The following is an 11,296-nucleotide window of genomic DNA, read 5'->3' as shown; positions in this document are numbered from 1 at the left end:
GGGCCCTATTTGTTGTTTGCTGAGTCCCTGTAAGCAAAGGAGTTACTCAGCCCGCATTTCCCCGCATGCCCGCCTCCGCTCAGGGTCCCTGTGTTGTCCCTAACCTGGATTCAGGCCCTGGAACCTCGACTCAGAAGACTCACCCCTTTACAACAGCCGATGGCCCCAATATCTGTTGGCTCCTCCCCTACAATGCCCCCCCCCCCCCCCCCCCCCCCCCCATGGACCATTCATCTCAGATGTGGTCCATGCAGTCAATCAGCTTCAAGGCGGATGCCCTCCCCCAAAACTACCAGAGTCATGTTCGTCTCCCCACCTGCCAGCAAAGCTCAATTGTCCCGCCTGCCCCGTAACTCACTCAACTAAGACACACGCTCCTCTCCTGTCTCCTCTCTCTCCGCGCCCCGTCCTTAAACCTTACTCCTGGGATGCCTCCTTCCTGCTCACCTGTCCCAAGGAGCCTTACCTGGTTCGGTGGGAACGCTGCTTAGAAGCGCTTCCATACGGGACATAATGATGCCCATCGCCGCCCATCACACTGTCAGGCCAGGCTGGCATCATCCCTCATGTTTCACCAATGGCTCCTCTCCTCGCGGGAGGCTGGAGGGCACTGAGGTCACTGTTATAAGACCGACAGCCACTGCGCTGTGAACAGGTGACCGCCCCACACTGTGTGCCGGAGAGCCGGCCGCGATGTCCCAGAGCCCGTTCCTCACCTGGAAGATAGAGGTGGACCAGGTGGTTTTAGAGTTTCCTCCGGTTCTGATATTTTTATGGCTCAGCCGAAAGCTCTGTTTGTGGTTATGTGTTCATTCCCAAGCTACCTGGCCATCTGATAACCCAGGTATCTGGCTGGCCAGAGTGGCTCAGTTGATTGGCATCCTATGCACCGAAAGGGTGGGATTCCAGTCCCCCCTGTCAGGCCACATATTGGGGTGGCGTGTTTGACCCCCAGTCAGGGTGCACACAGATTGATGTTGCTCTCTCACATCGATGCTTCTCTCTCTCTCTCTCTCTCTCTCTCTCTCTCTCCTTTCCTCTCTCTAAGTCTGCCTGCCCTCAGATGAGGATTATAAAATACATCTTTAGATGTTTCAAAAGCCCATAAGGAAGTGTGAAGGCATGGGTTTAATTTAGAATTCTGAATCAGCCAGGGGGACCTGGCATTAGGTGTGATATTGTTGGTGCCCATTTATGGGTCTCAGAGGCCCTTCGGCCAGTGTACTAGTGAACAGCAGAGCAGGCCCGGTGTTTGCAGGTGTGCTCAGTGCATTGTGGGATGCGCTCTGCCTCGTCATTGGACTCTGGGTGGCCTCAGGGCCGAGTCAGGAGAGCTGGCTCCTAGTCCTGCCTGTGATGTTGCTCAAGTCACTTCTTCCTCTGGATCTCAGATTCCTCATCCGCCTCCTTGATGTGGGACGCAGGCACTGTAGCCCCCAGCACCCCAAGATCTAACTGCCCGTTTCTCTGGGAGGGAGGATGGCACAGGCACAAACAGGCTCTGGGTGCACACACACCTGGGCTTTGTCTCGGCCCTTCCTCTGACCAGCGGAGACTGAGGGAGCGGCTGAGGCCTTCGACGCCCCGGGGAACCGCTTGAGTGATGGGCTGAAGCGAGGACTGGAAGTGCCTGGCCAGCAGGGCCTGCGCACAGGGAGTCGTATTGAATAAAAAACCCCAAATATCAACACATGCTCAATGCTCTCCTGGCTCCCTGCTCCCGGTGACCATCCAGGATGGGAGCGTTGCCTGGAGAGACCAGGAAACCAGGGCGAGGACCTGGAGGCGCAGCCGGAGCAGACCAGGGCTACCCGTCCAGTGCTCCCATCCGAGGCCCGCTGTGCCTTCACCTCTCCAGCCTTTGCCGCTCCTCCCCAGCCTCCCTGCCGGCTCTTCCTCCACGGTCTCCTGGCTCCACGCTGCCTCCGGTGGCAATACCCCCAGGCGCCCAGGGGAGCGAGGTCAGAATCACAACAGCCACCCATGTCGCTGTCACGGCGTCTGCTGAGCCCTGCGGTCCGTCCGCAGTGTCCCAAGCACTCCGCATGCACAGTGCGGTTTCCTTTGGGCAGGTCGCTGTGGAGCAGCGGCATTGCTATTATTGTTAGTTTACAGATGAGGAAGCTGAGACTGAGCGAGATCAACCTGTTCATGGGGTCACCCAGTGTCTCCCTGGGCTGGGATTTGTCCCCAGGTCTGACTGCTTCCCAAATCTGTGCTGTTATGCGGGGAGTCTCTCTCTCTGTCAGTCCTTCCTCACCAAACAAAGGACATGGAAAAGGAGTGGAGGACAGAGAACGAAGCCGTCTTAGAGGCAGGAGGTGCAGAAGCAGGAGGAGGTGTGTGACCAGAAACAGGCGGAGCCTGCCGAGGGCCGTGGGAGACAGATTAGCAGCGAAGACATGTGCTGTTTGGCAGTATCCCCAGCGCACATGGTTCACCAGGCTCTGAGCTAACACAGAGAAACAGACAGACAGACAGACAGACAGAGACAGGAGAATCTCCCATGTCCTCCAGCCTTCTGGTCCCAACACCCCCTCCTCAGAATTTCCTCTCTATGGCAAACGTGGGTTTCAGCCGGTGAATTCTACCAGGGGCTCTGCACTCAGTACCTGGCACCCTCACCCCACAGGAGCCATCTCCCGTGGCATCCCTGGAGGGAAAAGACAGGAATATGAAAAATCATTAAAGGAGACACCCAGACTCAGGGCCACCAGACCCCAATGCCAGCCAGAATCACTCCTCAGTGCCTCGGTTGACCAGGCCCGTTGCCCACTGTTCCAACAGGGCTCCTGAGAGAGGGAGAGGTCCCACCTGGGTGAGGAGCAGGTGCCCTGAATTCTGGTGAGATGTGCCGGCTCCAACCACATAATTCAGACACACCTTCCCTGCTTGGTCCCACCCTCGCCATCTCTGCCCCACCTGGCCCTCGCCACAGTCACATGGCTACTGCATCTGTCTACCCCTCGTTTCTCCCTGACCTGACACCTACTTCTCCATAGCACTGTCCTTCCGCACCTGAGATCTACTCATTCTTCAAGGCCACGATGGACTATCAGCTCCTTTATGCATTAAAAAAAACAAAGTAGCAGAGTAGATTGTAGACGGATTTTATAGGAAATGGAGAGCAGGCAGACTCCACCACATCGAGGTCTTCTCCCAGGACCTGCCAACTTCTGTCCCCAGGGCCCTCAGTCAGGAAGTTACCTAACAGGTTTCTCGGGGCCCACTTAAGGGTCTGGCTGCATCGAAGCTCCAGAGCCTCATTAACGATCTTCTCCCCCAGCGGTGGTACCCGGGGAGCGTGAGGACTCAGGAGGCTGGGCTGCAGGGATGAGATGGGGGAGGACTTGGGAAATCTGAACGGGGTCTCCAGGGAGAGTCTGAAAATTCTGGGCCAAGGGAACAGGAGGCCAAGTCCCCGCAGTGAGGACGAAATTGTCTGTAGCAAGAGCTGGGGGGAACTGGAGCCCAGGAGAATGAGTCTCCCAAAGCAGGTTGGAGACAGCTCCCTGGAGAGAGGAAAAGAAAGTTACCGCTTTCTCCACATTTCCCCAGAGTTGGAACCAAGGAGTAGCCAGGGCACTGGAGGTCTCAGAACAGACTGACTGGTGTAGTTGATGGGGGTAGAAATCTTCATCATCACCATCACCACCACCACCACCACCATCACTACCACCATCACCATCATCATCACTACCACCACCACCACCACCACCACCACCACCATCATCACTACCACCATCACCAGTACCACACCATCACCACCACTGTCATCACCGCCATCATCACCTCCATCACCACCACCACCACTGTCATCACCATTATCATCACCACCACCACCACCACCATCACAACTACCACGACCACCATCACTGGAAAATACTGGAAAGTGCTGAACAAAACCCAACAACACAGACTTCTTGTGTTCTCATCGCCCATTTGCTGAGAAAATGATAGCATTGAAGGTTATATGTTTTTTCTTTAAACATTCTTTTATTGATTTCAGAGAAGAAGGGAGAGGGAGGGAGAGAGAGAAACATCAATGATGAGAGAGAACCATTGATCTGCTGCCTCCTGTACATCCCCTATTGGGGATCAAGCCTGCAACCCGGGCATGTGCCCTTGACCAGAATCGAACCTGGACCCTTCAGTCCACAGGCCGACGCTCTATCCACTGAGCCAAACCAGCTAGGGCAGGATATATGGTTTTGTATTCAGCTATTCCCATTTAATATTGAATTATACACATTTTCCATGTATTATATATTCATTCTCTTTGTCTATTTCAAGCATTAATTTATTGTTTAAAAATATTTAATACCTGGTTCAAAATTCAAAGGTTATAGCCCTAGCCGGTTTGGCTCAGTGAATAGACCTTCGGCCCACAAACTGAAGGGTCTCGGGTTTGATTCTGGTCAAGGACATGTTTCTCGGTTGCAGGCTCAATCCCTGGCCCTGGTCGGGGCACGTGTAGAAGGCAACCAATCGATGTGTCTCTCTCACATTGATGCTTCTCTCTGTCTCTCTCCCTCCTTTTCACTCTCTCTAAAAATCAATGGAAAAATATCCTGGGCCCTAGCCGGTTTGGCTCAGTGGATAGAGCGTCAGCCTGTGGACTGAAAGGTCCTGGGTTCGATTCTGGTCAAGGTCACGTGCCTGGGTTGCGGGCTTGCCCCAGTAGGGTGCGTTCAGGAGGCAGCTGATCAATGATTCTCTCTCATCATTGATGTTTCTATCTCTCCTTTCCTCTCTGAAATCAATAAAAGAAATATTTTTAAAAAGAAAAAAATATCCACGGGTGAGGATTAACAACAAAAAAATAAAACTAAAAATAAAATTCACAGGGTATAAAAGTATAGCTGCCCCAGGACCCCTGCTCAGCACTCACCCAGAGGCAACCACTTTTGTCAGGTTCGTGTTTCTCGGCACAGAGAATATTCTAGGTACATACCGCATAGCATGTGTGTGTGTGTTATTTGCAATTTTTAACAGACAAAATATTGGCAGCATCCTCAATTTCTTATTATAAGTCCTCTTTCACTTAGCAGTATATCTTGGAAATCATTCTGTATTCATATATTTTAATTTATGTAACAAACACTTATGCCCTAACCGGTTTGGCTCAGTGGATAGAGCGTCGGCCTGCGGACTGAAGGGTCCCAGGTTGGATTCCGGTCAAGGGCATGTACCTTGGTTGTGGGCACATCCCCGGTAGAGGGTGTGCAGGCGGCAGCTGATTGATGTTTCTCTCTCATCGATGTTTCTAACTATCCCTCTCCCTTCCTCTCTGTAAAAAATCAATAAAATATATGTTAAAAAATGTCCTTGTCCCTGGGTTATTTGGAACGTGTGCAACTAGTAGGTCAAAGGGTCTGTGTGTTTCAAATGTTGTTAGTTACTGACATGTTACTCTCTAAACATGCCAGCCCTTGGCGCGTCCATGTGGAACATACGAAGGTACCCCCTTCTCCACGCCTTTGCCGGCACAGCAGGGAGGCAGCCTGTGGTTGGTGATGCAGTAGATGTTGCTGTCTTGGTATAATTTTCACTTGTGCTTCTCTATGGGTAAAGGTGACCTTTCTATATTTTTAAAAGATGTTTGTATTTTTGGCTGGTTATTCATATTCTCTCTTTTTTTCTATTTTCCTTTGGGTTTTTTTCTTATTGGTTGTAACTTGTTTTTAATTTCCTGGTTTGATATTTGTCTTCTGATGTTGTTTATAGTGGGTTTGCCATGGAGAATTATTTTTTTATTTCAATGTAGTCAGACATATATATTTTTAATAGCTTCTGTTTGTGCATCATACTGGAAGACTATCCACATTCTACATAAAAAACATTTGCCTATGCTTTCTCCTTAAACTTTTATGGTTTGGTTCCTTAAACATTAAATGTTGGATCCATGTTTATCCTGTAAGATGTAGGTTGGAATCCGGTTGTATTTTCACTTGTTAGCCATCATTTAAAAAATAAACACTTAGCCCCTCAGTGTGGCTCGGTGGTTGAGCAGTGACCTATGAACCAGGTGGTCACAGTTCCATTCCTGGTCAGGGCACATGCCCGGGGTTGCAGGCTCGATCCCCAGTGTGGGGCGTGCAGGAGGCAGCCCATCCATGATTCTCTCGCATCACTGATGTTTTTCTCTCTCTCTCCCCCTCTCCCTGAAGTCCATAAAGACATATTTAAGAACTAAATAAACATTTAAAATGACCCAATAGACTTACGGAAAAGTCAGAAAGCAATAGCACAGTTGGGTGGAACTTCACAAAGTGAAGAAATAGAGCATTTCCAGAATCCCAGCCTCCTCCGGGCCCCTCGCCACTGCCCCCCCCCCCCCCCCCCCCCCCGCTTCCCCACGGGAGAATGGCATTGTCTGTCAGAACTTGTTTTCTCTCTGGGTTTGCTATCAAGGGGTGTGACGACCGGACAAGTGGCGTAAGGTGCTTCCAGATGCCAGTTTGTCCCGGTGGTGACCTGGGGAACTAAGGTCGAATCCCTGGCACCGCTCTCTCCGGTGAGTGGGCATCGGGCACCCGGACAGGCACCCGCCCAGCAAACAGTAACACAAGTGAGAAAAGCTGGACTCGCTGGCGCCCCAGCTACACGGAAGGGTGATGCCGGCCCCCAAGTCACCGCCCGGGGCTCGGGGCGGATCTGGAGGGCTCGGTCCCCTAAAGAGGGCACCCCGCAGGAGTGCCAGTGGGGAGAGGGACACCCCACACTCCCGTGGGTCCAAAGAGCGAAGAGGCCCCCCCATTCCAGGTGACTCACTCAGGACAGAGCCAGCCCCGGGGGGTCACCCCCCCCCCCTTCACCAGCGTCGGCAGCCCAGGCGGCGGTGCCGGTCTCTGGACAGAGCTTCGACCCTGACCTTCCTCGTGACCCCTTGGGACGCCGCTCTAAAGTGTGTATTTTAAGGAAGGCCGGAGTATTGGGCGGGGGGGGGCCCTCCAGGCACGCGCAGTGCATGTCTGATTCTTGGCAACAAAACCCTTCGAGAACCCCACTGCGCCCCGCGCCCCGGTGGGCGTCGTGCAACAGTCCCGCCGCGGGAGCTCGTGCGGGAGTTCGGGGGTTCGGGGGTTCGGGGGTTCGGGTGCGGGACTCGCTTTCCGTTGGGGGCAGGTGGGAAAGGAAGCGAAGCTGGGGAGAAAGAACTTTATTTCCAACCGGAGCCGGGGGCGGGGCCCGGGGCGGGAGAGGCGGGTCTTGGGGGCGGGCTCTTTGGGACGCGGGAGGCCCCAGGTCCCCCGGCCTCGCGGACCCTGCGGAGCCGGTGGCGGATGGCCGGGAGCCACGGACGCTTCTCCGGGAGCCGCGGGCCGGCCCTGGGCTTCGGGGCGGCAGGGCCCCGCGGCCGCCTCAGGACGGAGGGCAGCCCGAGTGCGGGGCCGGCTTTCCCGCCGCCCACGGCTCCCCGTCGCCTCCTTTGGCCCCTGGGGAAGGACAAGGGGGGTCCAGGAGGGGCTTCGGGCTGCGAGCGCGCCAGGTGCCGCCCCGCCCGCGCCCCGTCCTGTGTGTGGCGGCGGGGCCGGAGGCACTGAGCCCACGGGCACGGGCAGCCGTCCCTCTTCCGCAGCAGGGCCCCCTCCCTCCCCTCCCCCCAACCCCCCTTCTCCCCTCCCCCCCAACCCCCCCTTCTCCCCTCCCCCCCAGCCCTCCTTTCCCACACCCCCCTCTCCCCAACCCCTCTTTCTCCCCTCCCCCTCCCCCCCCGCCCCCCGAGCTCGCAGGAGCCGTCTGAGAGTTGGACGGCTCTTAGCCAGCCCGCGGGCCCTCCCCCTCTCCTTCCCCCCCCCTCTGACCCTCAAGGCCAAACCCGTCCAAGCGCCCCATCTGGTCCCCCCTGTCTGGGTCCCTGTCCCTCCGCTCTGTCTCTCTCTGTCCCACTTCCTCCATTCCTGCCTCTCTCCGTCCCCGGGCCCCTCCCTAGGCCTCTCCCTCCTGGGGTCCCTCCGACTTCCTCTCCTGCGTCTGCCGCGCCCCTCCTTCCTGCCCCCCGCCCCCAACCCGACCCTCAGCCGGAGGCGGCGGGACCTTGGGGCAGGTTCTGCGAGTCCTGGGCGCTGGCATGGGGGATGGGAGCAGCAGTGGCGGGGGGGACGGGGCTGAACGAGAGCAGCAGCAGCATCAGGACCAGTGGGCCCCACATGGCGAGGCAGTCGGGGCTGCAGGGGGGCGAGAGGGTGACGGGTGGGTGGTCAGAGGCTCCACCCTTGGTCCGGGCGCCCCCTCCCACCCTGCCCAACCTCGCTCCTCCCCTCTCCTCGCCCCTCCTCCCCCTTCCGGGCCAGGCCCCTCGCCCCAGAGGCCGCCCTCACTCGCAGGGCCGTCTCCCTTCACCTGTCACAGCCCGCTCACCAGCCTGGGGATCCCCAAGGACTGTTAGGTGCAGGCCGTTGCCGGAGCGGCTCCTGGAGCTCTGGGTGCCTGCTCGAGCCCAAACCACGCCCCCACCGCTGGCCACGCCCCTGCCTCGAACCACGCCCACCCGCTGTGACACCCGCCCCTCGCGGTGGCCACGCCCCCAGGTCGTAGCCACACCCCCATTCCTTAACCACACCCCCACTGGGCACACCCCTAAGCCAGAGCCACCCTTACGCTGAGCGAGACCCTGGGGTCCCATCCCACCGGGTCCCTCTTCCAGGTGCGAGTCCCAACCCCGACCGGAGCCCCCAGCCCAGCCGTCCCAGGAGCCCCGCGCCTGCGGGTTGTCCTGTGCGGGAGCTCGCGGGTCTGAGCAGCTCTGCCCCGTCACCCCTCTGTCCCTCGGGCTCCAGCTCCCTGGCCCCCTGAACGCTGTCTCCTCCACTCGGAGACCACCCAGCTGCTGGGGGGGGGGGGGGTCCCCGCACTGTGGCCTGCGGTCTCTCCAGGCGTCCGCGGGGGCAACCCCCGGGGTCACGTTCTCCTCTCTCAGGGGTCACCGGCCCGCACCTCGTGTCCAATGTCTGAACGCCCTGATTTCATCTGTTTTGTCCAGTTTTTTGGTTGTTGAGGCGGGAGGGTAAGTCTGGTACCGGCTAGAAATGGAAGATGACAAGTCTACTATGTTTGAATGATGGCCTCTTCATGGGACCTTTTCACATGTTTATCTTTAATATTCTTACATTTCACTTTCGTGGTATGGATGTTTCCGGACCACTCCTGTTCCGAGCTCCGACCTTTCTTTCGAGGTCACTTTGTGTTTTTCCCATACGTGACAGTCCCTCCCTCTCCTCCCCCTTCATCCGGGGAGTCCCCCACGTTGGAGCTTCCTGGGATGCGGCTGGAATGACTTCTGCCCTTTTCGTTTTCTTCTCATTGGAGCCTCCAGAAACCTTCCCACGCCGTCTGCGCGGCTCCACCCCGGCACCTTTCCCTGGCCTCCCGTCTGACCCGCATCACAACATCAGGCAGAAAAAAATGTTTCCTGGGCAACCGAGCGACACATTCCAAGAATCTGTGTCTCCGCTGAGTCCGTCCCCTGTGACCGTCCCTAACTCAGACACCCTCGCCCGTGTCTCCGCGAGGCTGCCTGAGCTCAGGCCTCCGGTCCCTCCTCCGTGGCTGCCGGCCTCAGGGGTCCTGCTGCCGGGACGTTTCTCCCGGGAGCTCCGCAGGCCCGGCCGGGGGACAGGCCCAGGACACGGCCCGTCCGGTGTGGGTTCGTGGAGGACACACGTGGCCAGAGCCCACCCGCCTGCCCACCCGCCGCCGCCTGCACACTCACCGCGGCCCACGCGGGGGCGCAGCACCGAGCAAGCGCTCCTCCGGGTCCGCGGCGTCCGCAGGGCCGCAATGACTTGATGGGCGCATGCGTGGAGAAAAGGGTGCGTTTTCCAAGTTTTGCTCAGCAGACGCCACGCTATTTGCACGTTTCTTCCCTCCCACGTGCTACATCTTCTCCGCCAAGACCACCTTCCCTCTGGGGATTTTTAAAAAATAATATATTTTATTGATTTCTTACAGAGAGGAGAGGGATAGAGAGTCAGAAACATCGATGAGAGAGAAACATCGATCAGCTGCCTCCTGCACACCCCCCACTGGGGATGTGCCCGCAACCAAGGCACATGCCCTTGACCGGAACCGAACCTGGGACCCTTCAGTCCGCAGGCCGACGCTCTATCCACTGAGCCACACCGGTTTCGGCCCCCTGGGGATTTTTGACTTGATTTCCACTCCACGCCCTCGGCTCACAAGGCAGCAAGTCAATGGCAGTTCACCAATTTGCCAGGAACCGTGAACTCTCTCATGTGCGGGGGAGTTTTTTGCCACGACTGCCACTGAGGCCGCTGGGAGGAGGGGTGCACCTTTTGTTCGTTTCTCCTGGCCAGCACCTGGTGTACTTTGGGGGGCGCTGTCACAGCGGGGTGCTACGGGCCACTCGTGTCCCCTCTGTGAAGGCCGCGTGGGCGACATTGCTGCATCACCCGGGACGGAACAGGTCTGGGGCACTGTCCGCAGTCCGCAGTCCTGCATTGTTTTTTGACCCATTTGAGGGATTTAGAGACAAACTGGAAAAGTGAACTGGCCCCAAGCTGAGCAGCAGTGAATATGGGCTGGACAAGGGCCTCATGATGACGGGAGTGGGCTGCGCGGAAGCCGAGCAGGAGCCTGGCTGGACCGCTCGCCTAGTGGGTGAGCCCCACCCGGAACAGGCAGCCAATGCGGGGACCAGACCTCAGCTCGCCGCTGACCCCTCCCCCAGCAGGGGGCGCAGTTCATCTGTTCACACTTCCTGCTCAGGCGGCAGGGGAAGGGGAAGTAAAACCAAGCACACGCTCCAGCAAATGTCCTCTGTGCCATCAGCTGAGCCCAACCAAGAGCTCTATTTTTAAATATATATATATATTGCCGAAACCAGTGTGGCTCAGTGGCTAGAGCGTCGGCCTGCGGACTGAAAGGTCCCAGGTTCAATTCCGGCCAAGGGCATGTACCTTGGTTGTGGGCACATCCCAGGTTCAAGTCCAGTCAAGGGCACATGCCCCAGTTGCGGGCTTGATCCCCAGTGGAGGGGGGGCGGCGTGCAGGAGGCAGCTGATTGATGTTTCTCTCATCGATGTTTCTGACTCTCTATCCCTCTCCCTTCCTCTCTGTAAAAAATCAATAAAATATATTTTTAAAAATATATATATTTTAATTGATTTTAGAGAGGGAGGGAGGAAACATCAATGATGAGAATCATTGATCGGCTGCCTCCTGCACGCCCCCCCCCCTCCACTGGGGATCAAGCCCACAACTGGGGCATGTGCCCTTGACTGGACTTGAACCCAGGACCCTTCAGTCCACAGGCCGCCGCTCTATCCCCTGA

General features: G+C 57.0%; 1 long non-coding RNA gene across 1 annotated transcript; it reads right to left on the bottom strand.

Moving 5' to 3' along the window:
* Nucleotides 1-7,189: 7,189 nt before the first annotated feature.
* Nucleotides 7,190-8,464, bottom strand: LOC114227897 (uncharacterized). The gene is made up of 3 exons (XR_003613988.2): nt 8,347-8,464; nt 8,041-8,171; nt 7,190-7,439 (listed from the first exon to the last, which is right to left on the bottom strand). It is a non-coding gene; the product is annotated as an uncharacterized LOC114227897 (long non-coding RNA).
* Nucleotides 8,465-11,296: the final 2,832 nt, after the last annotated feature.

The sequence above is a fragment of the Eptesicus fuscus genome, chromosome 6 (genome assembly GCF_027574615.1).
Source record: "Eptesicus fuscus isolate TK198812 chromosome 6, DD_ASM_mEF_20220401, whole genome shotgun sequence".
Taxonomy (NCBI): domain Eukaryota; kingdom Metazoa; phylum Chordata; class Mammalia; order Chiroptera; family Vespertilionidae; genus Eptesicus; species Eptesicus fuscus.
The sequence above is the reverse complement of the archived record's forward strand: the minus strand, read 5'-3'. Positions and strand labels throughout refer to the sequence as shown.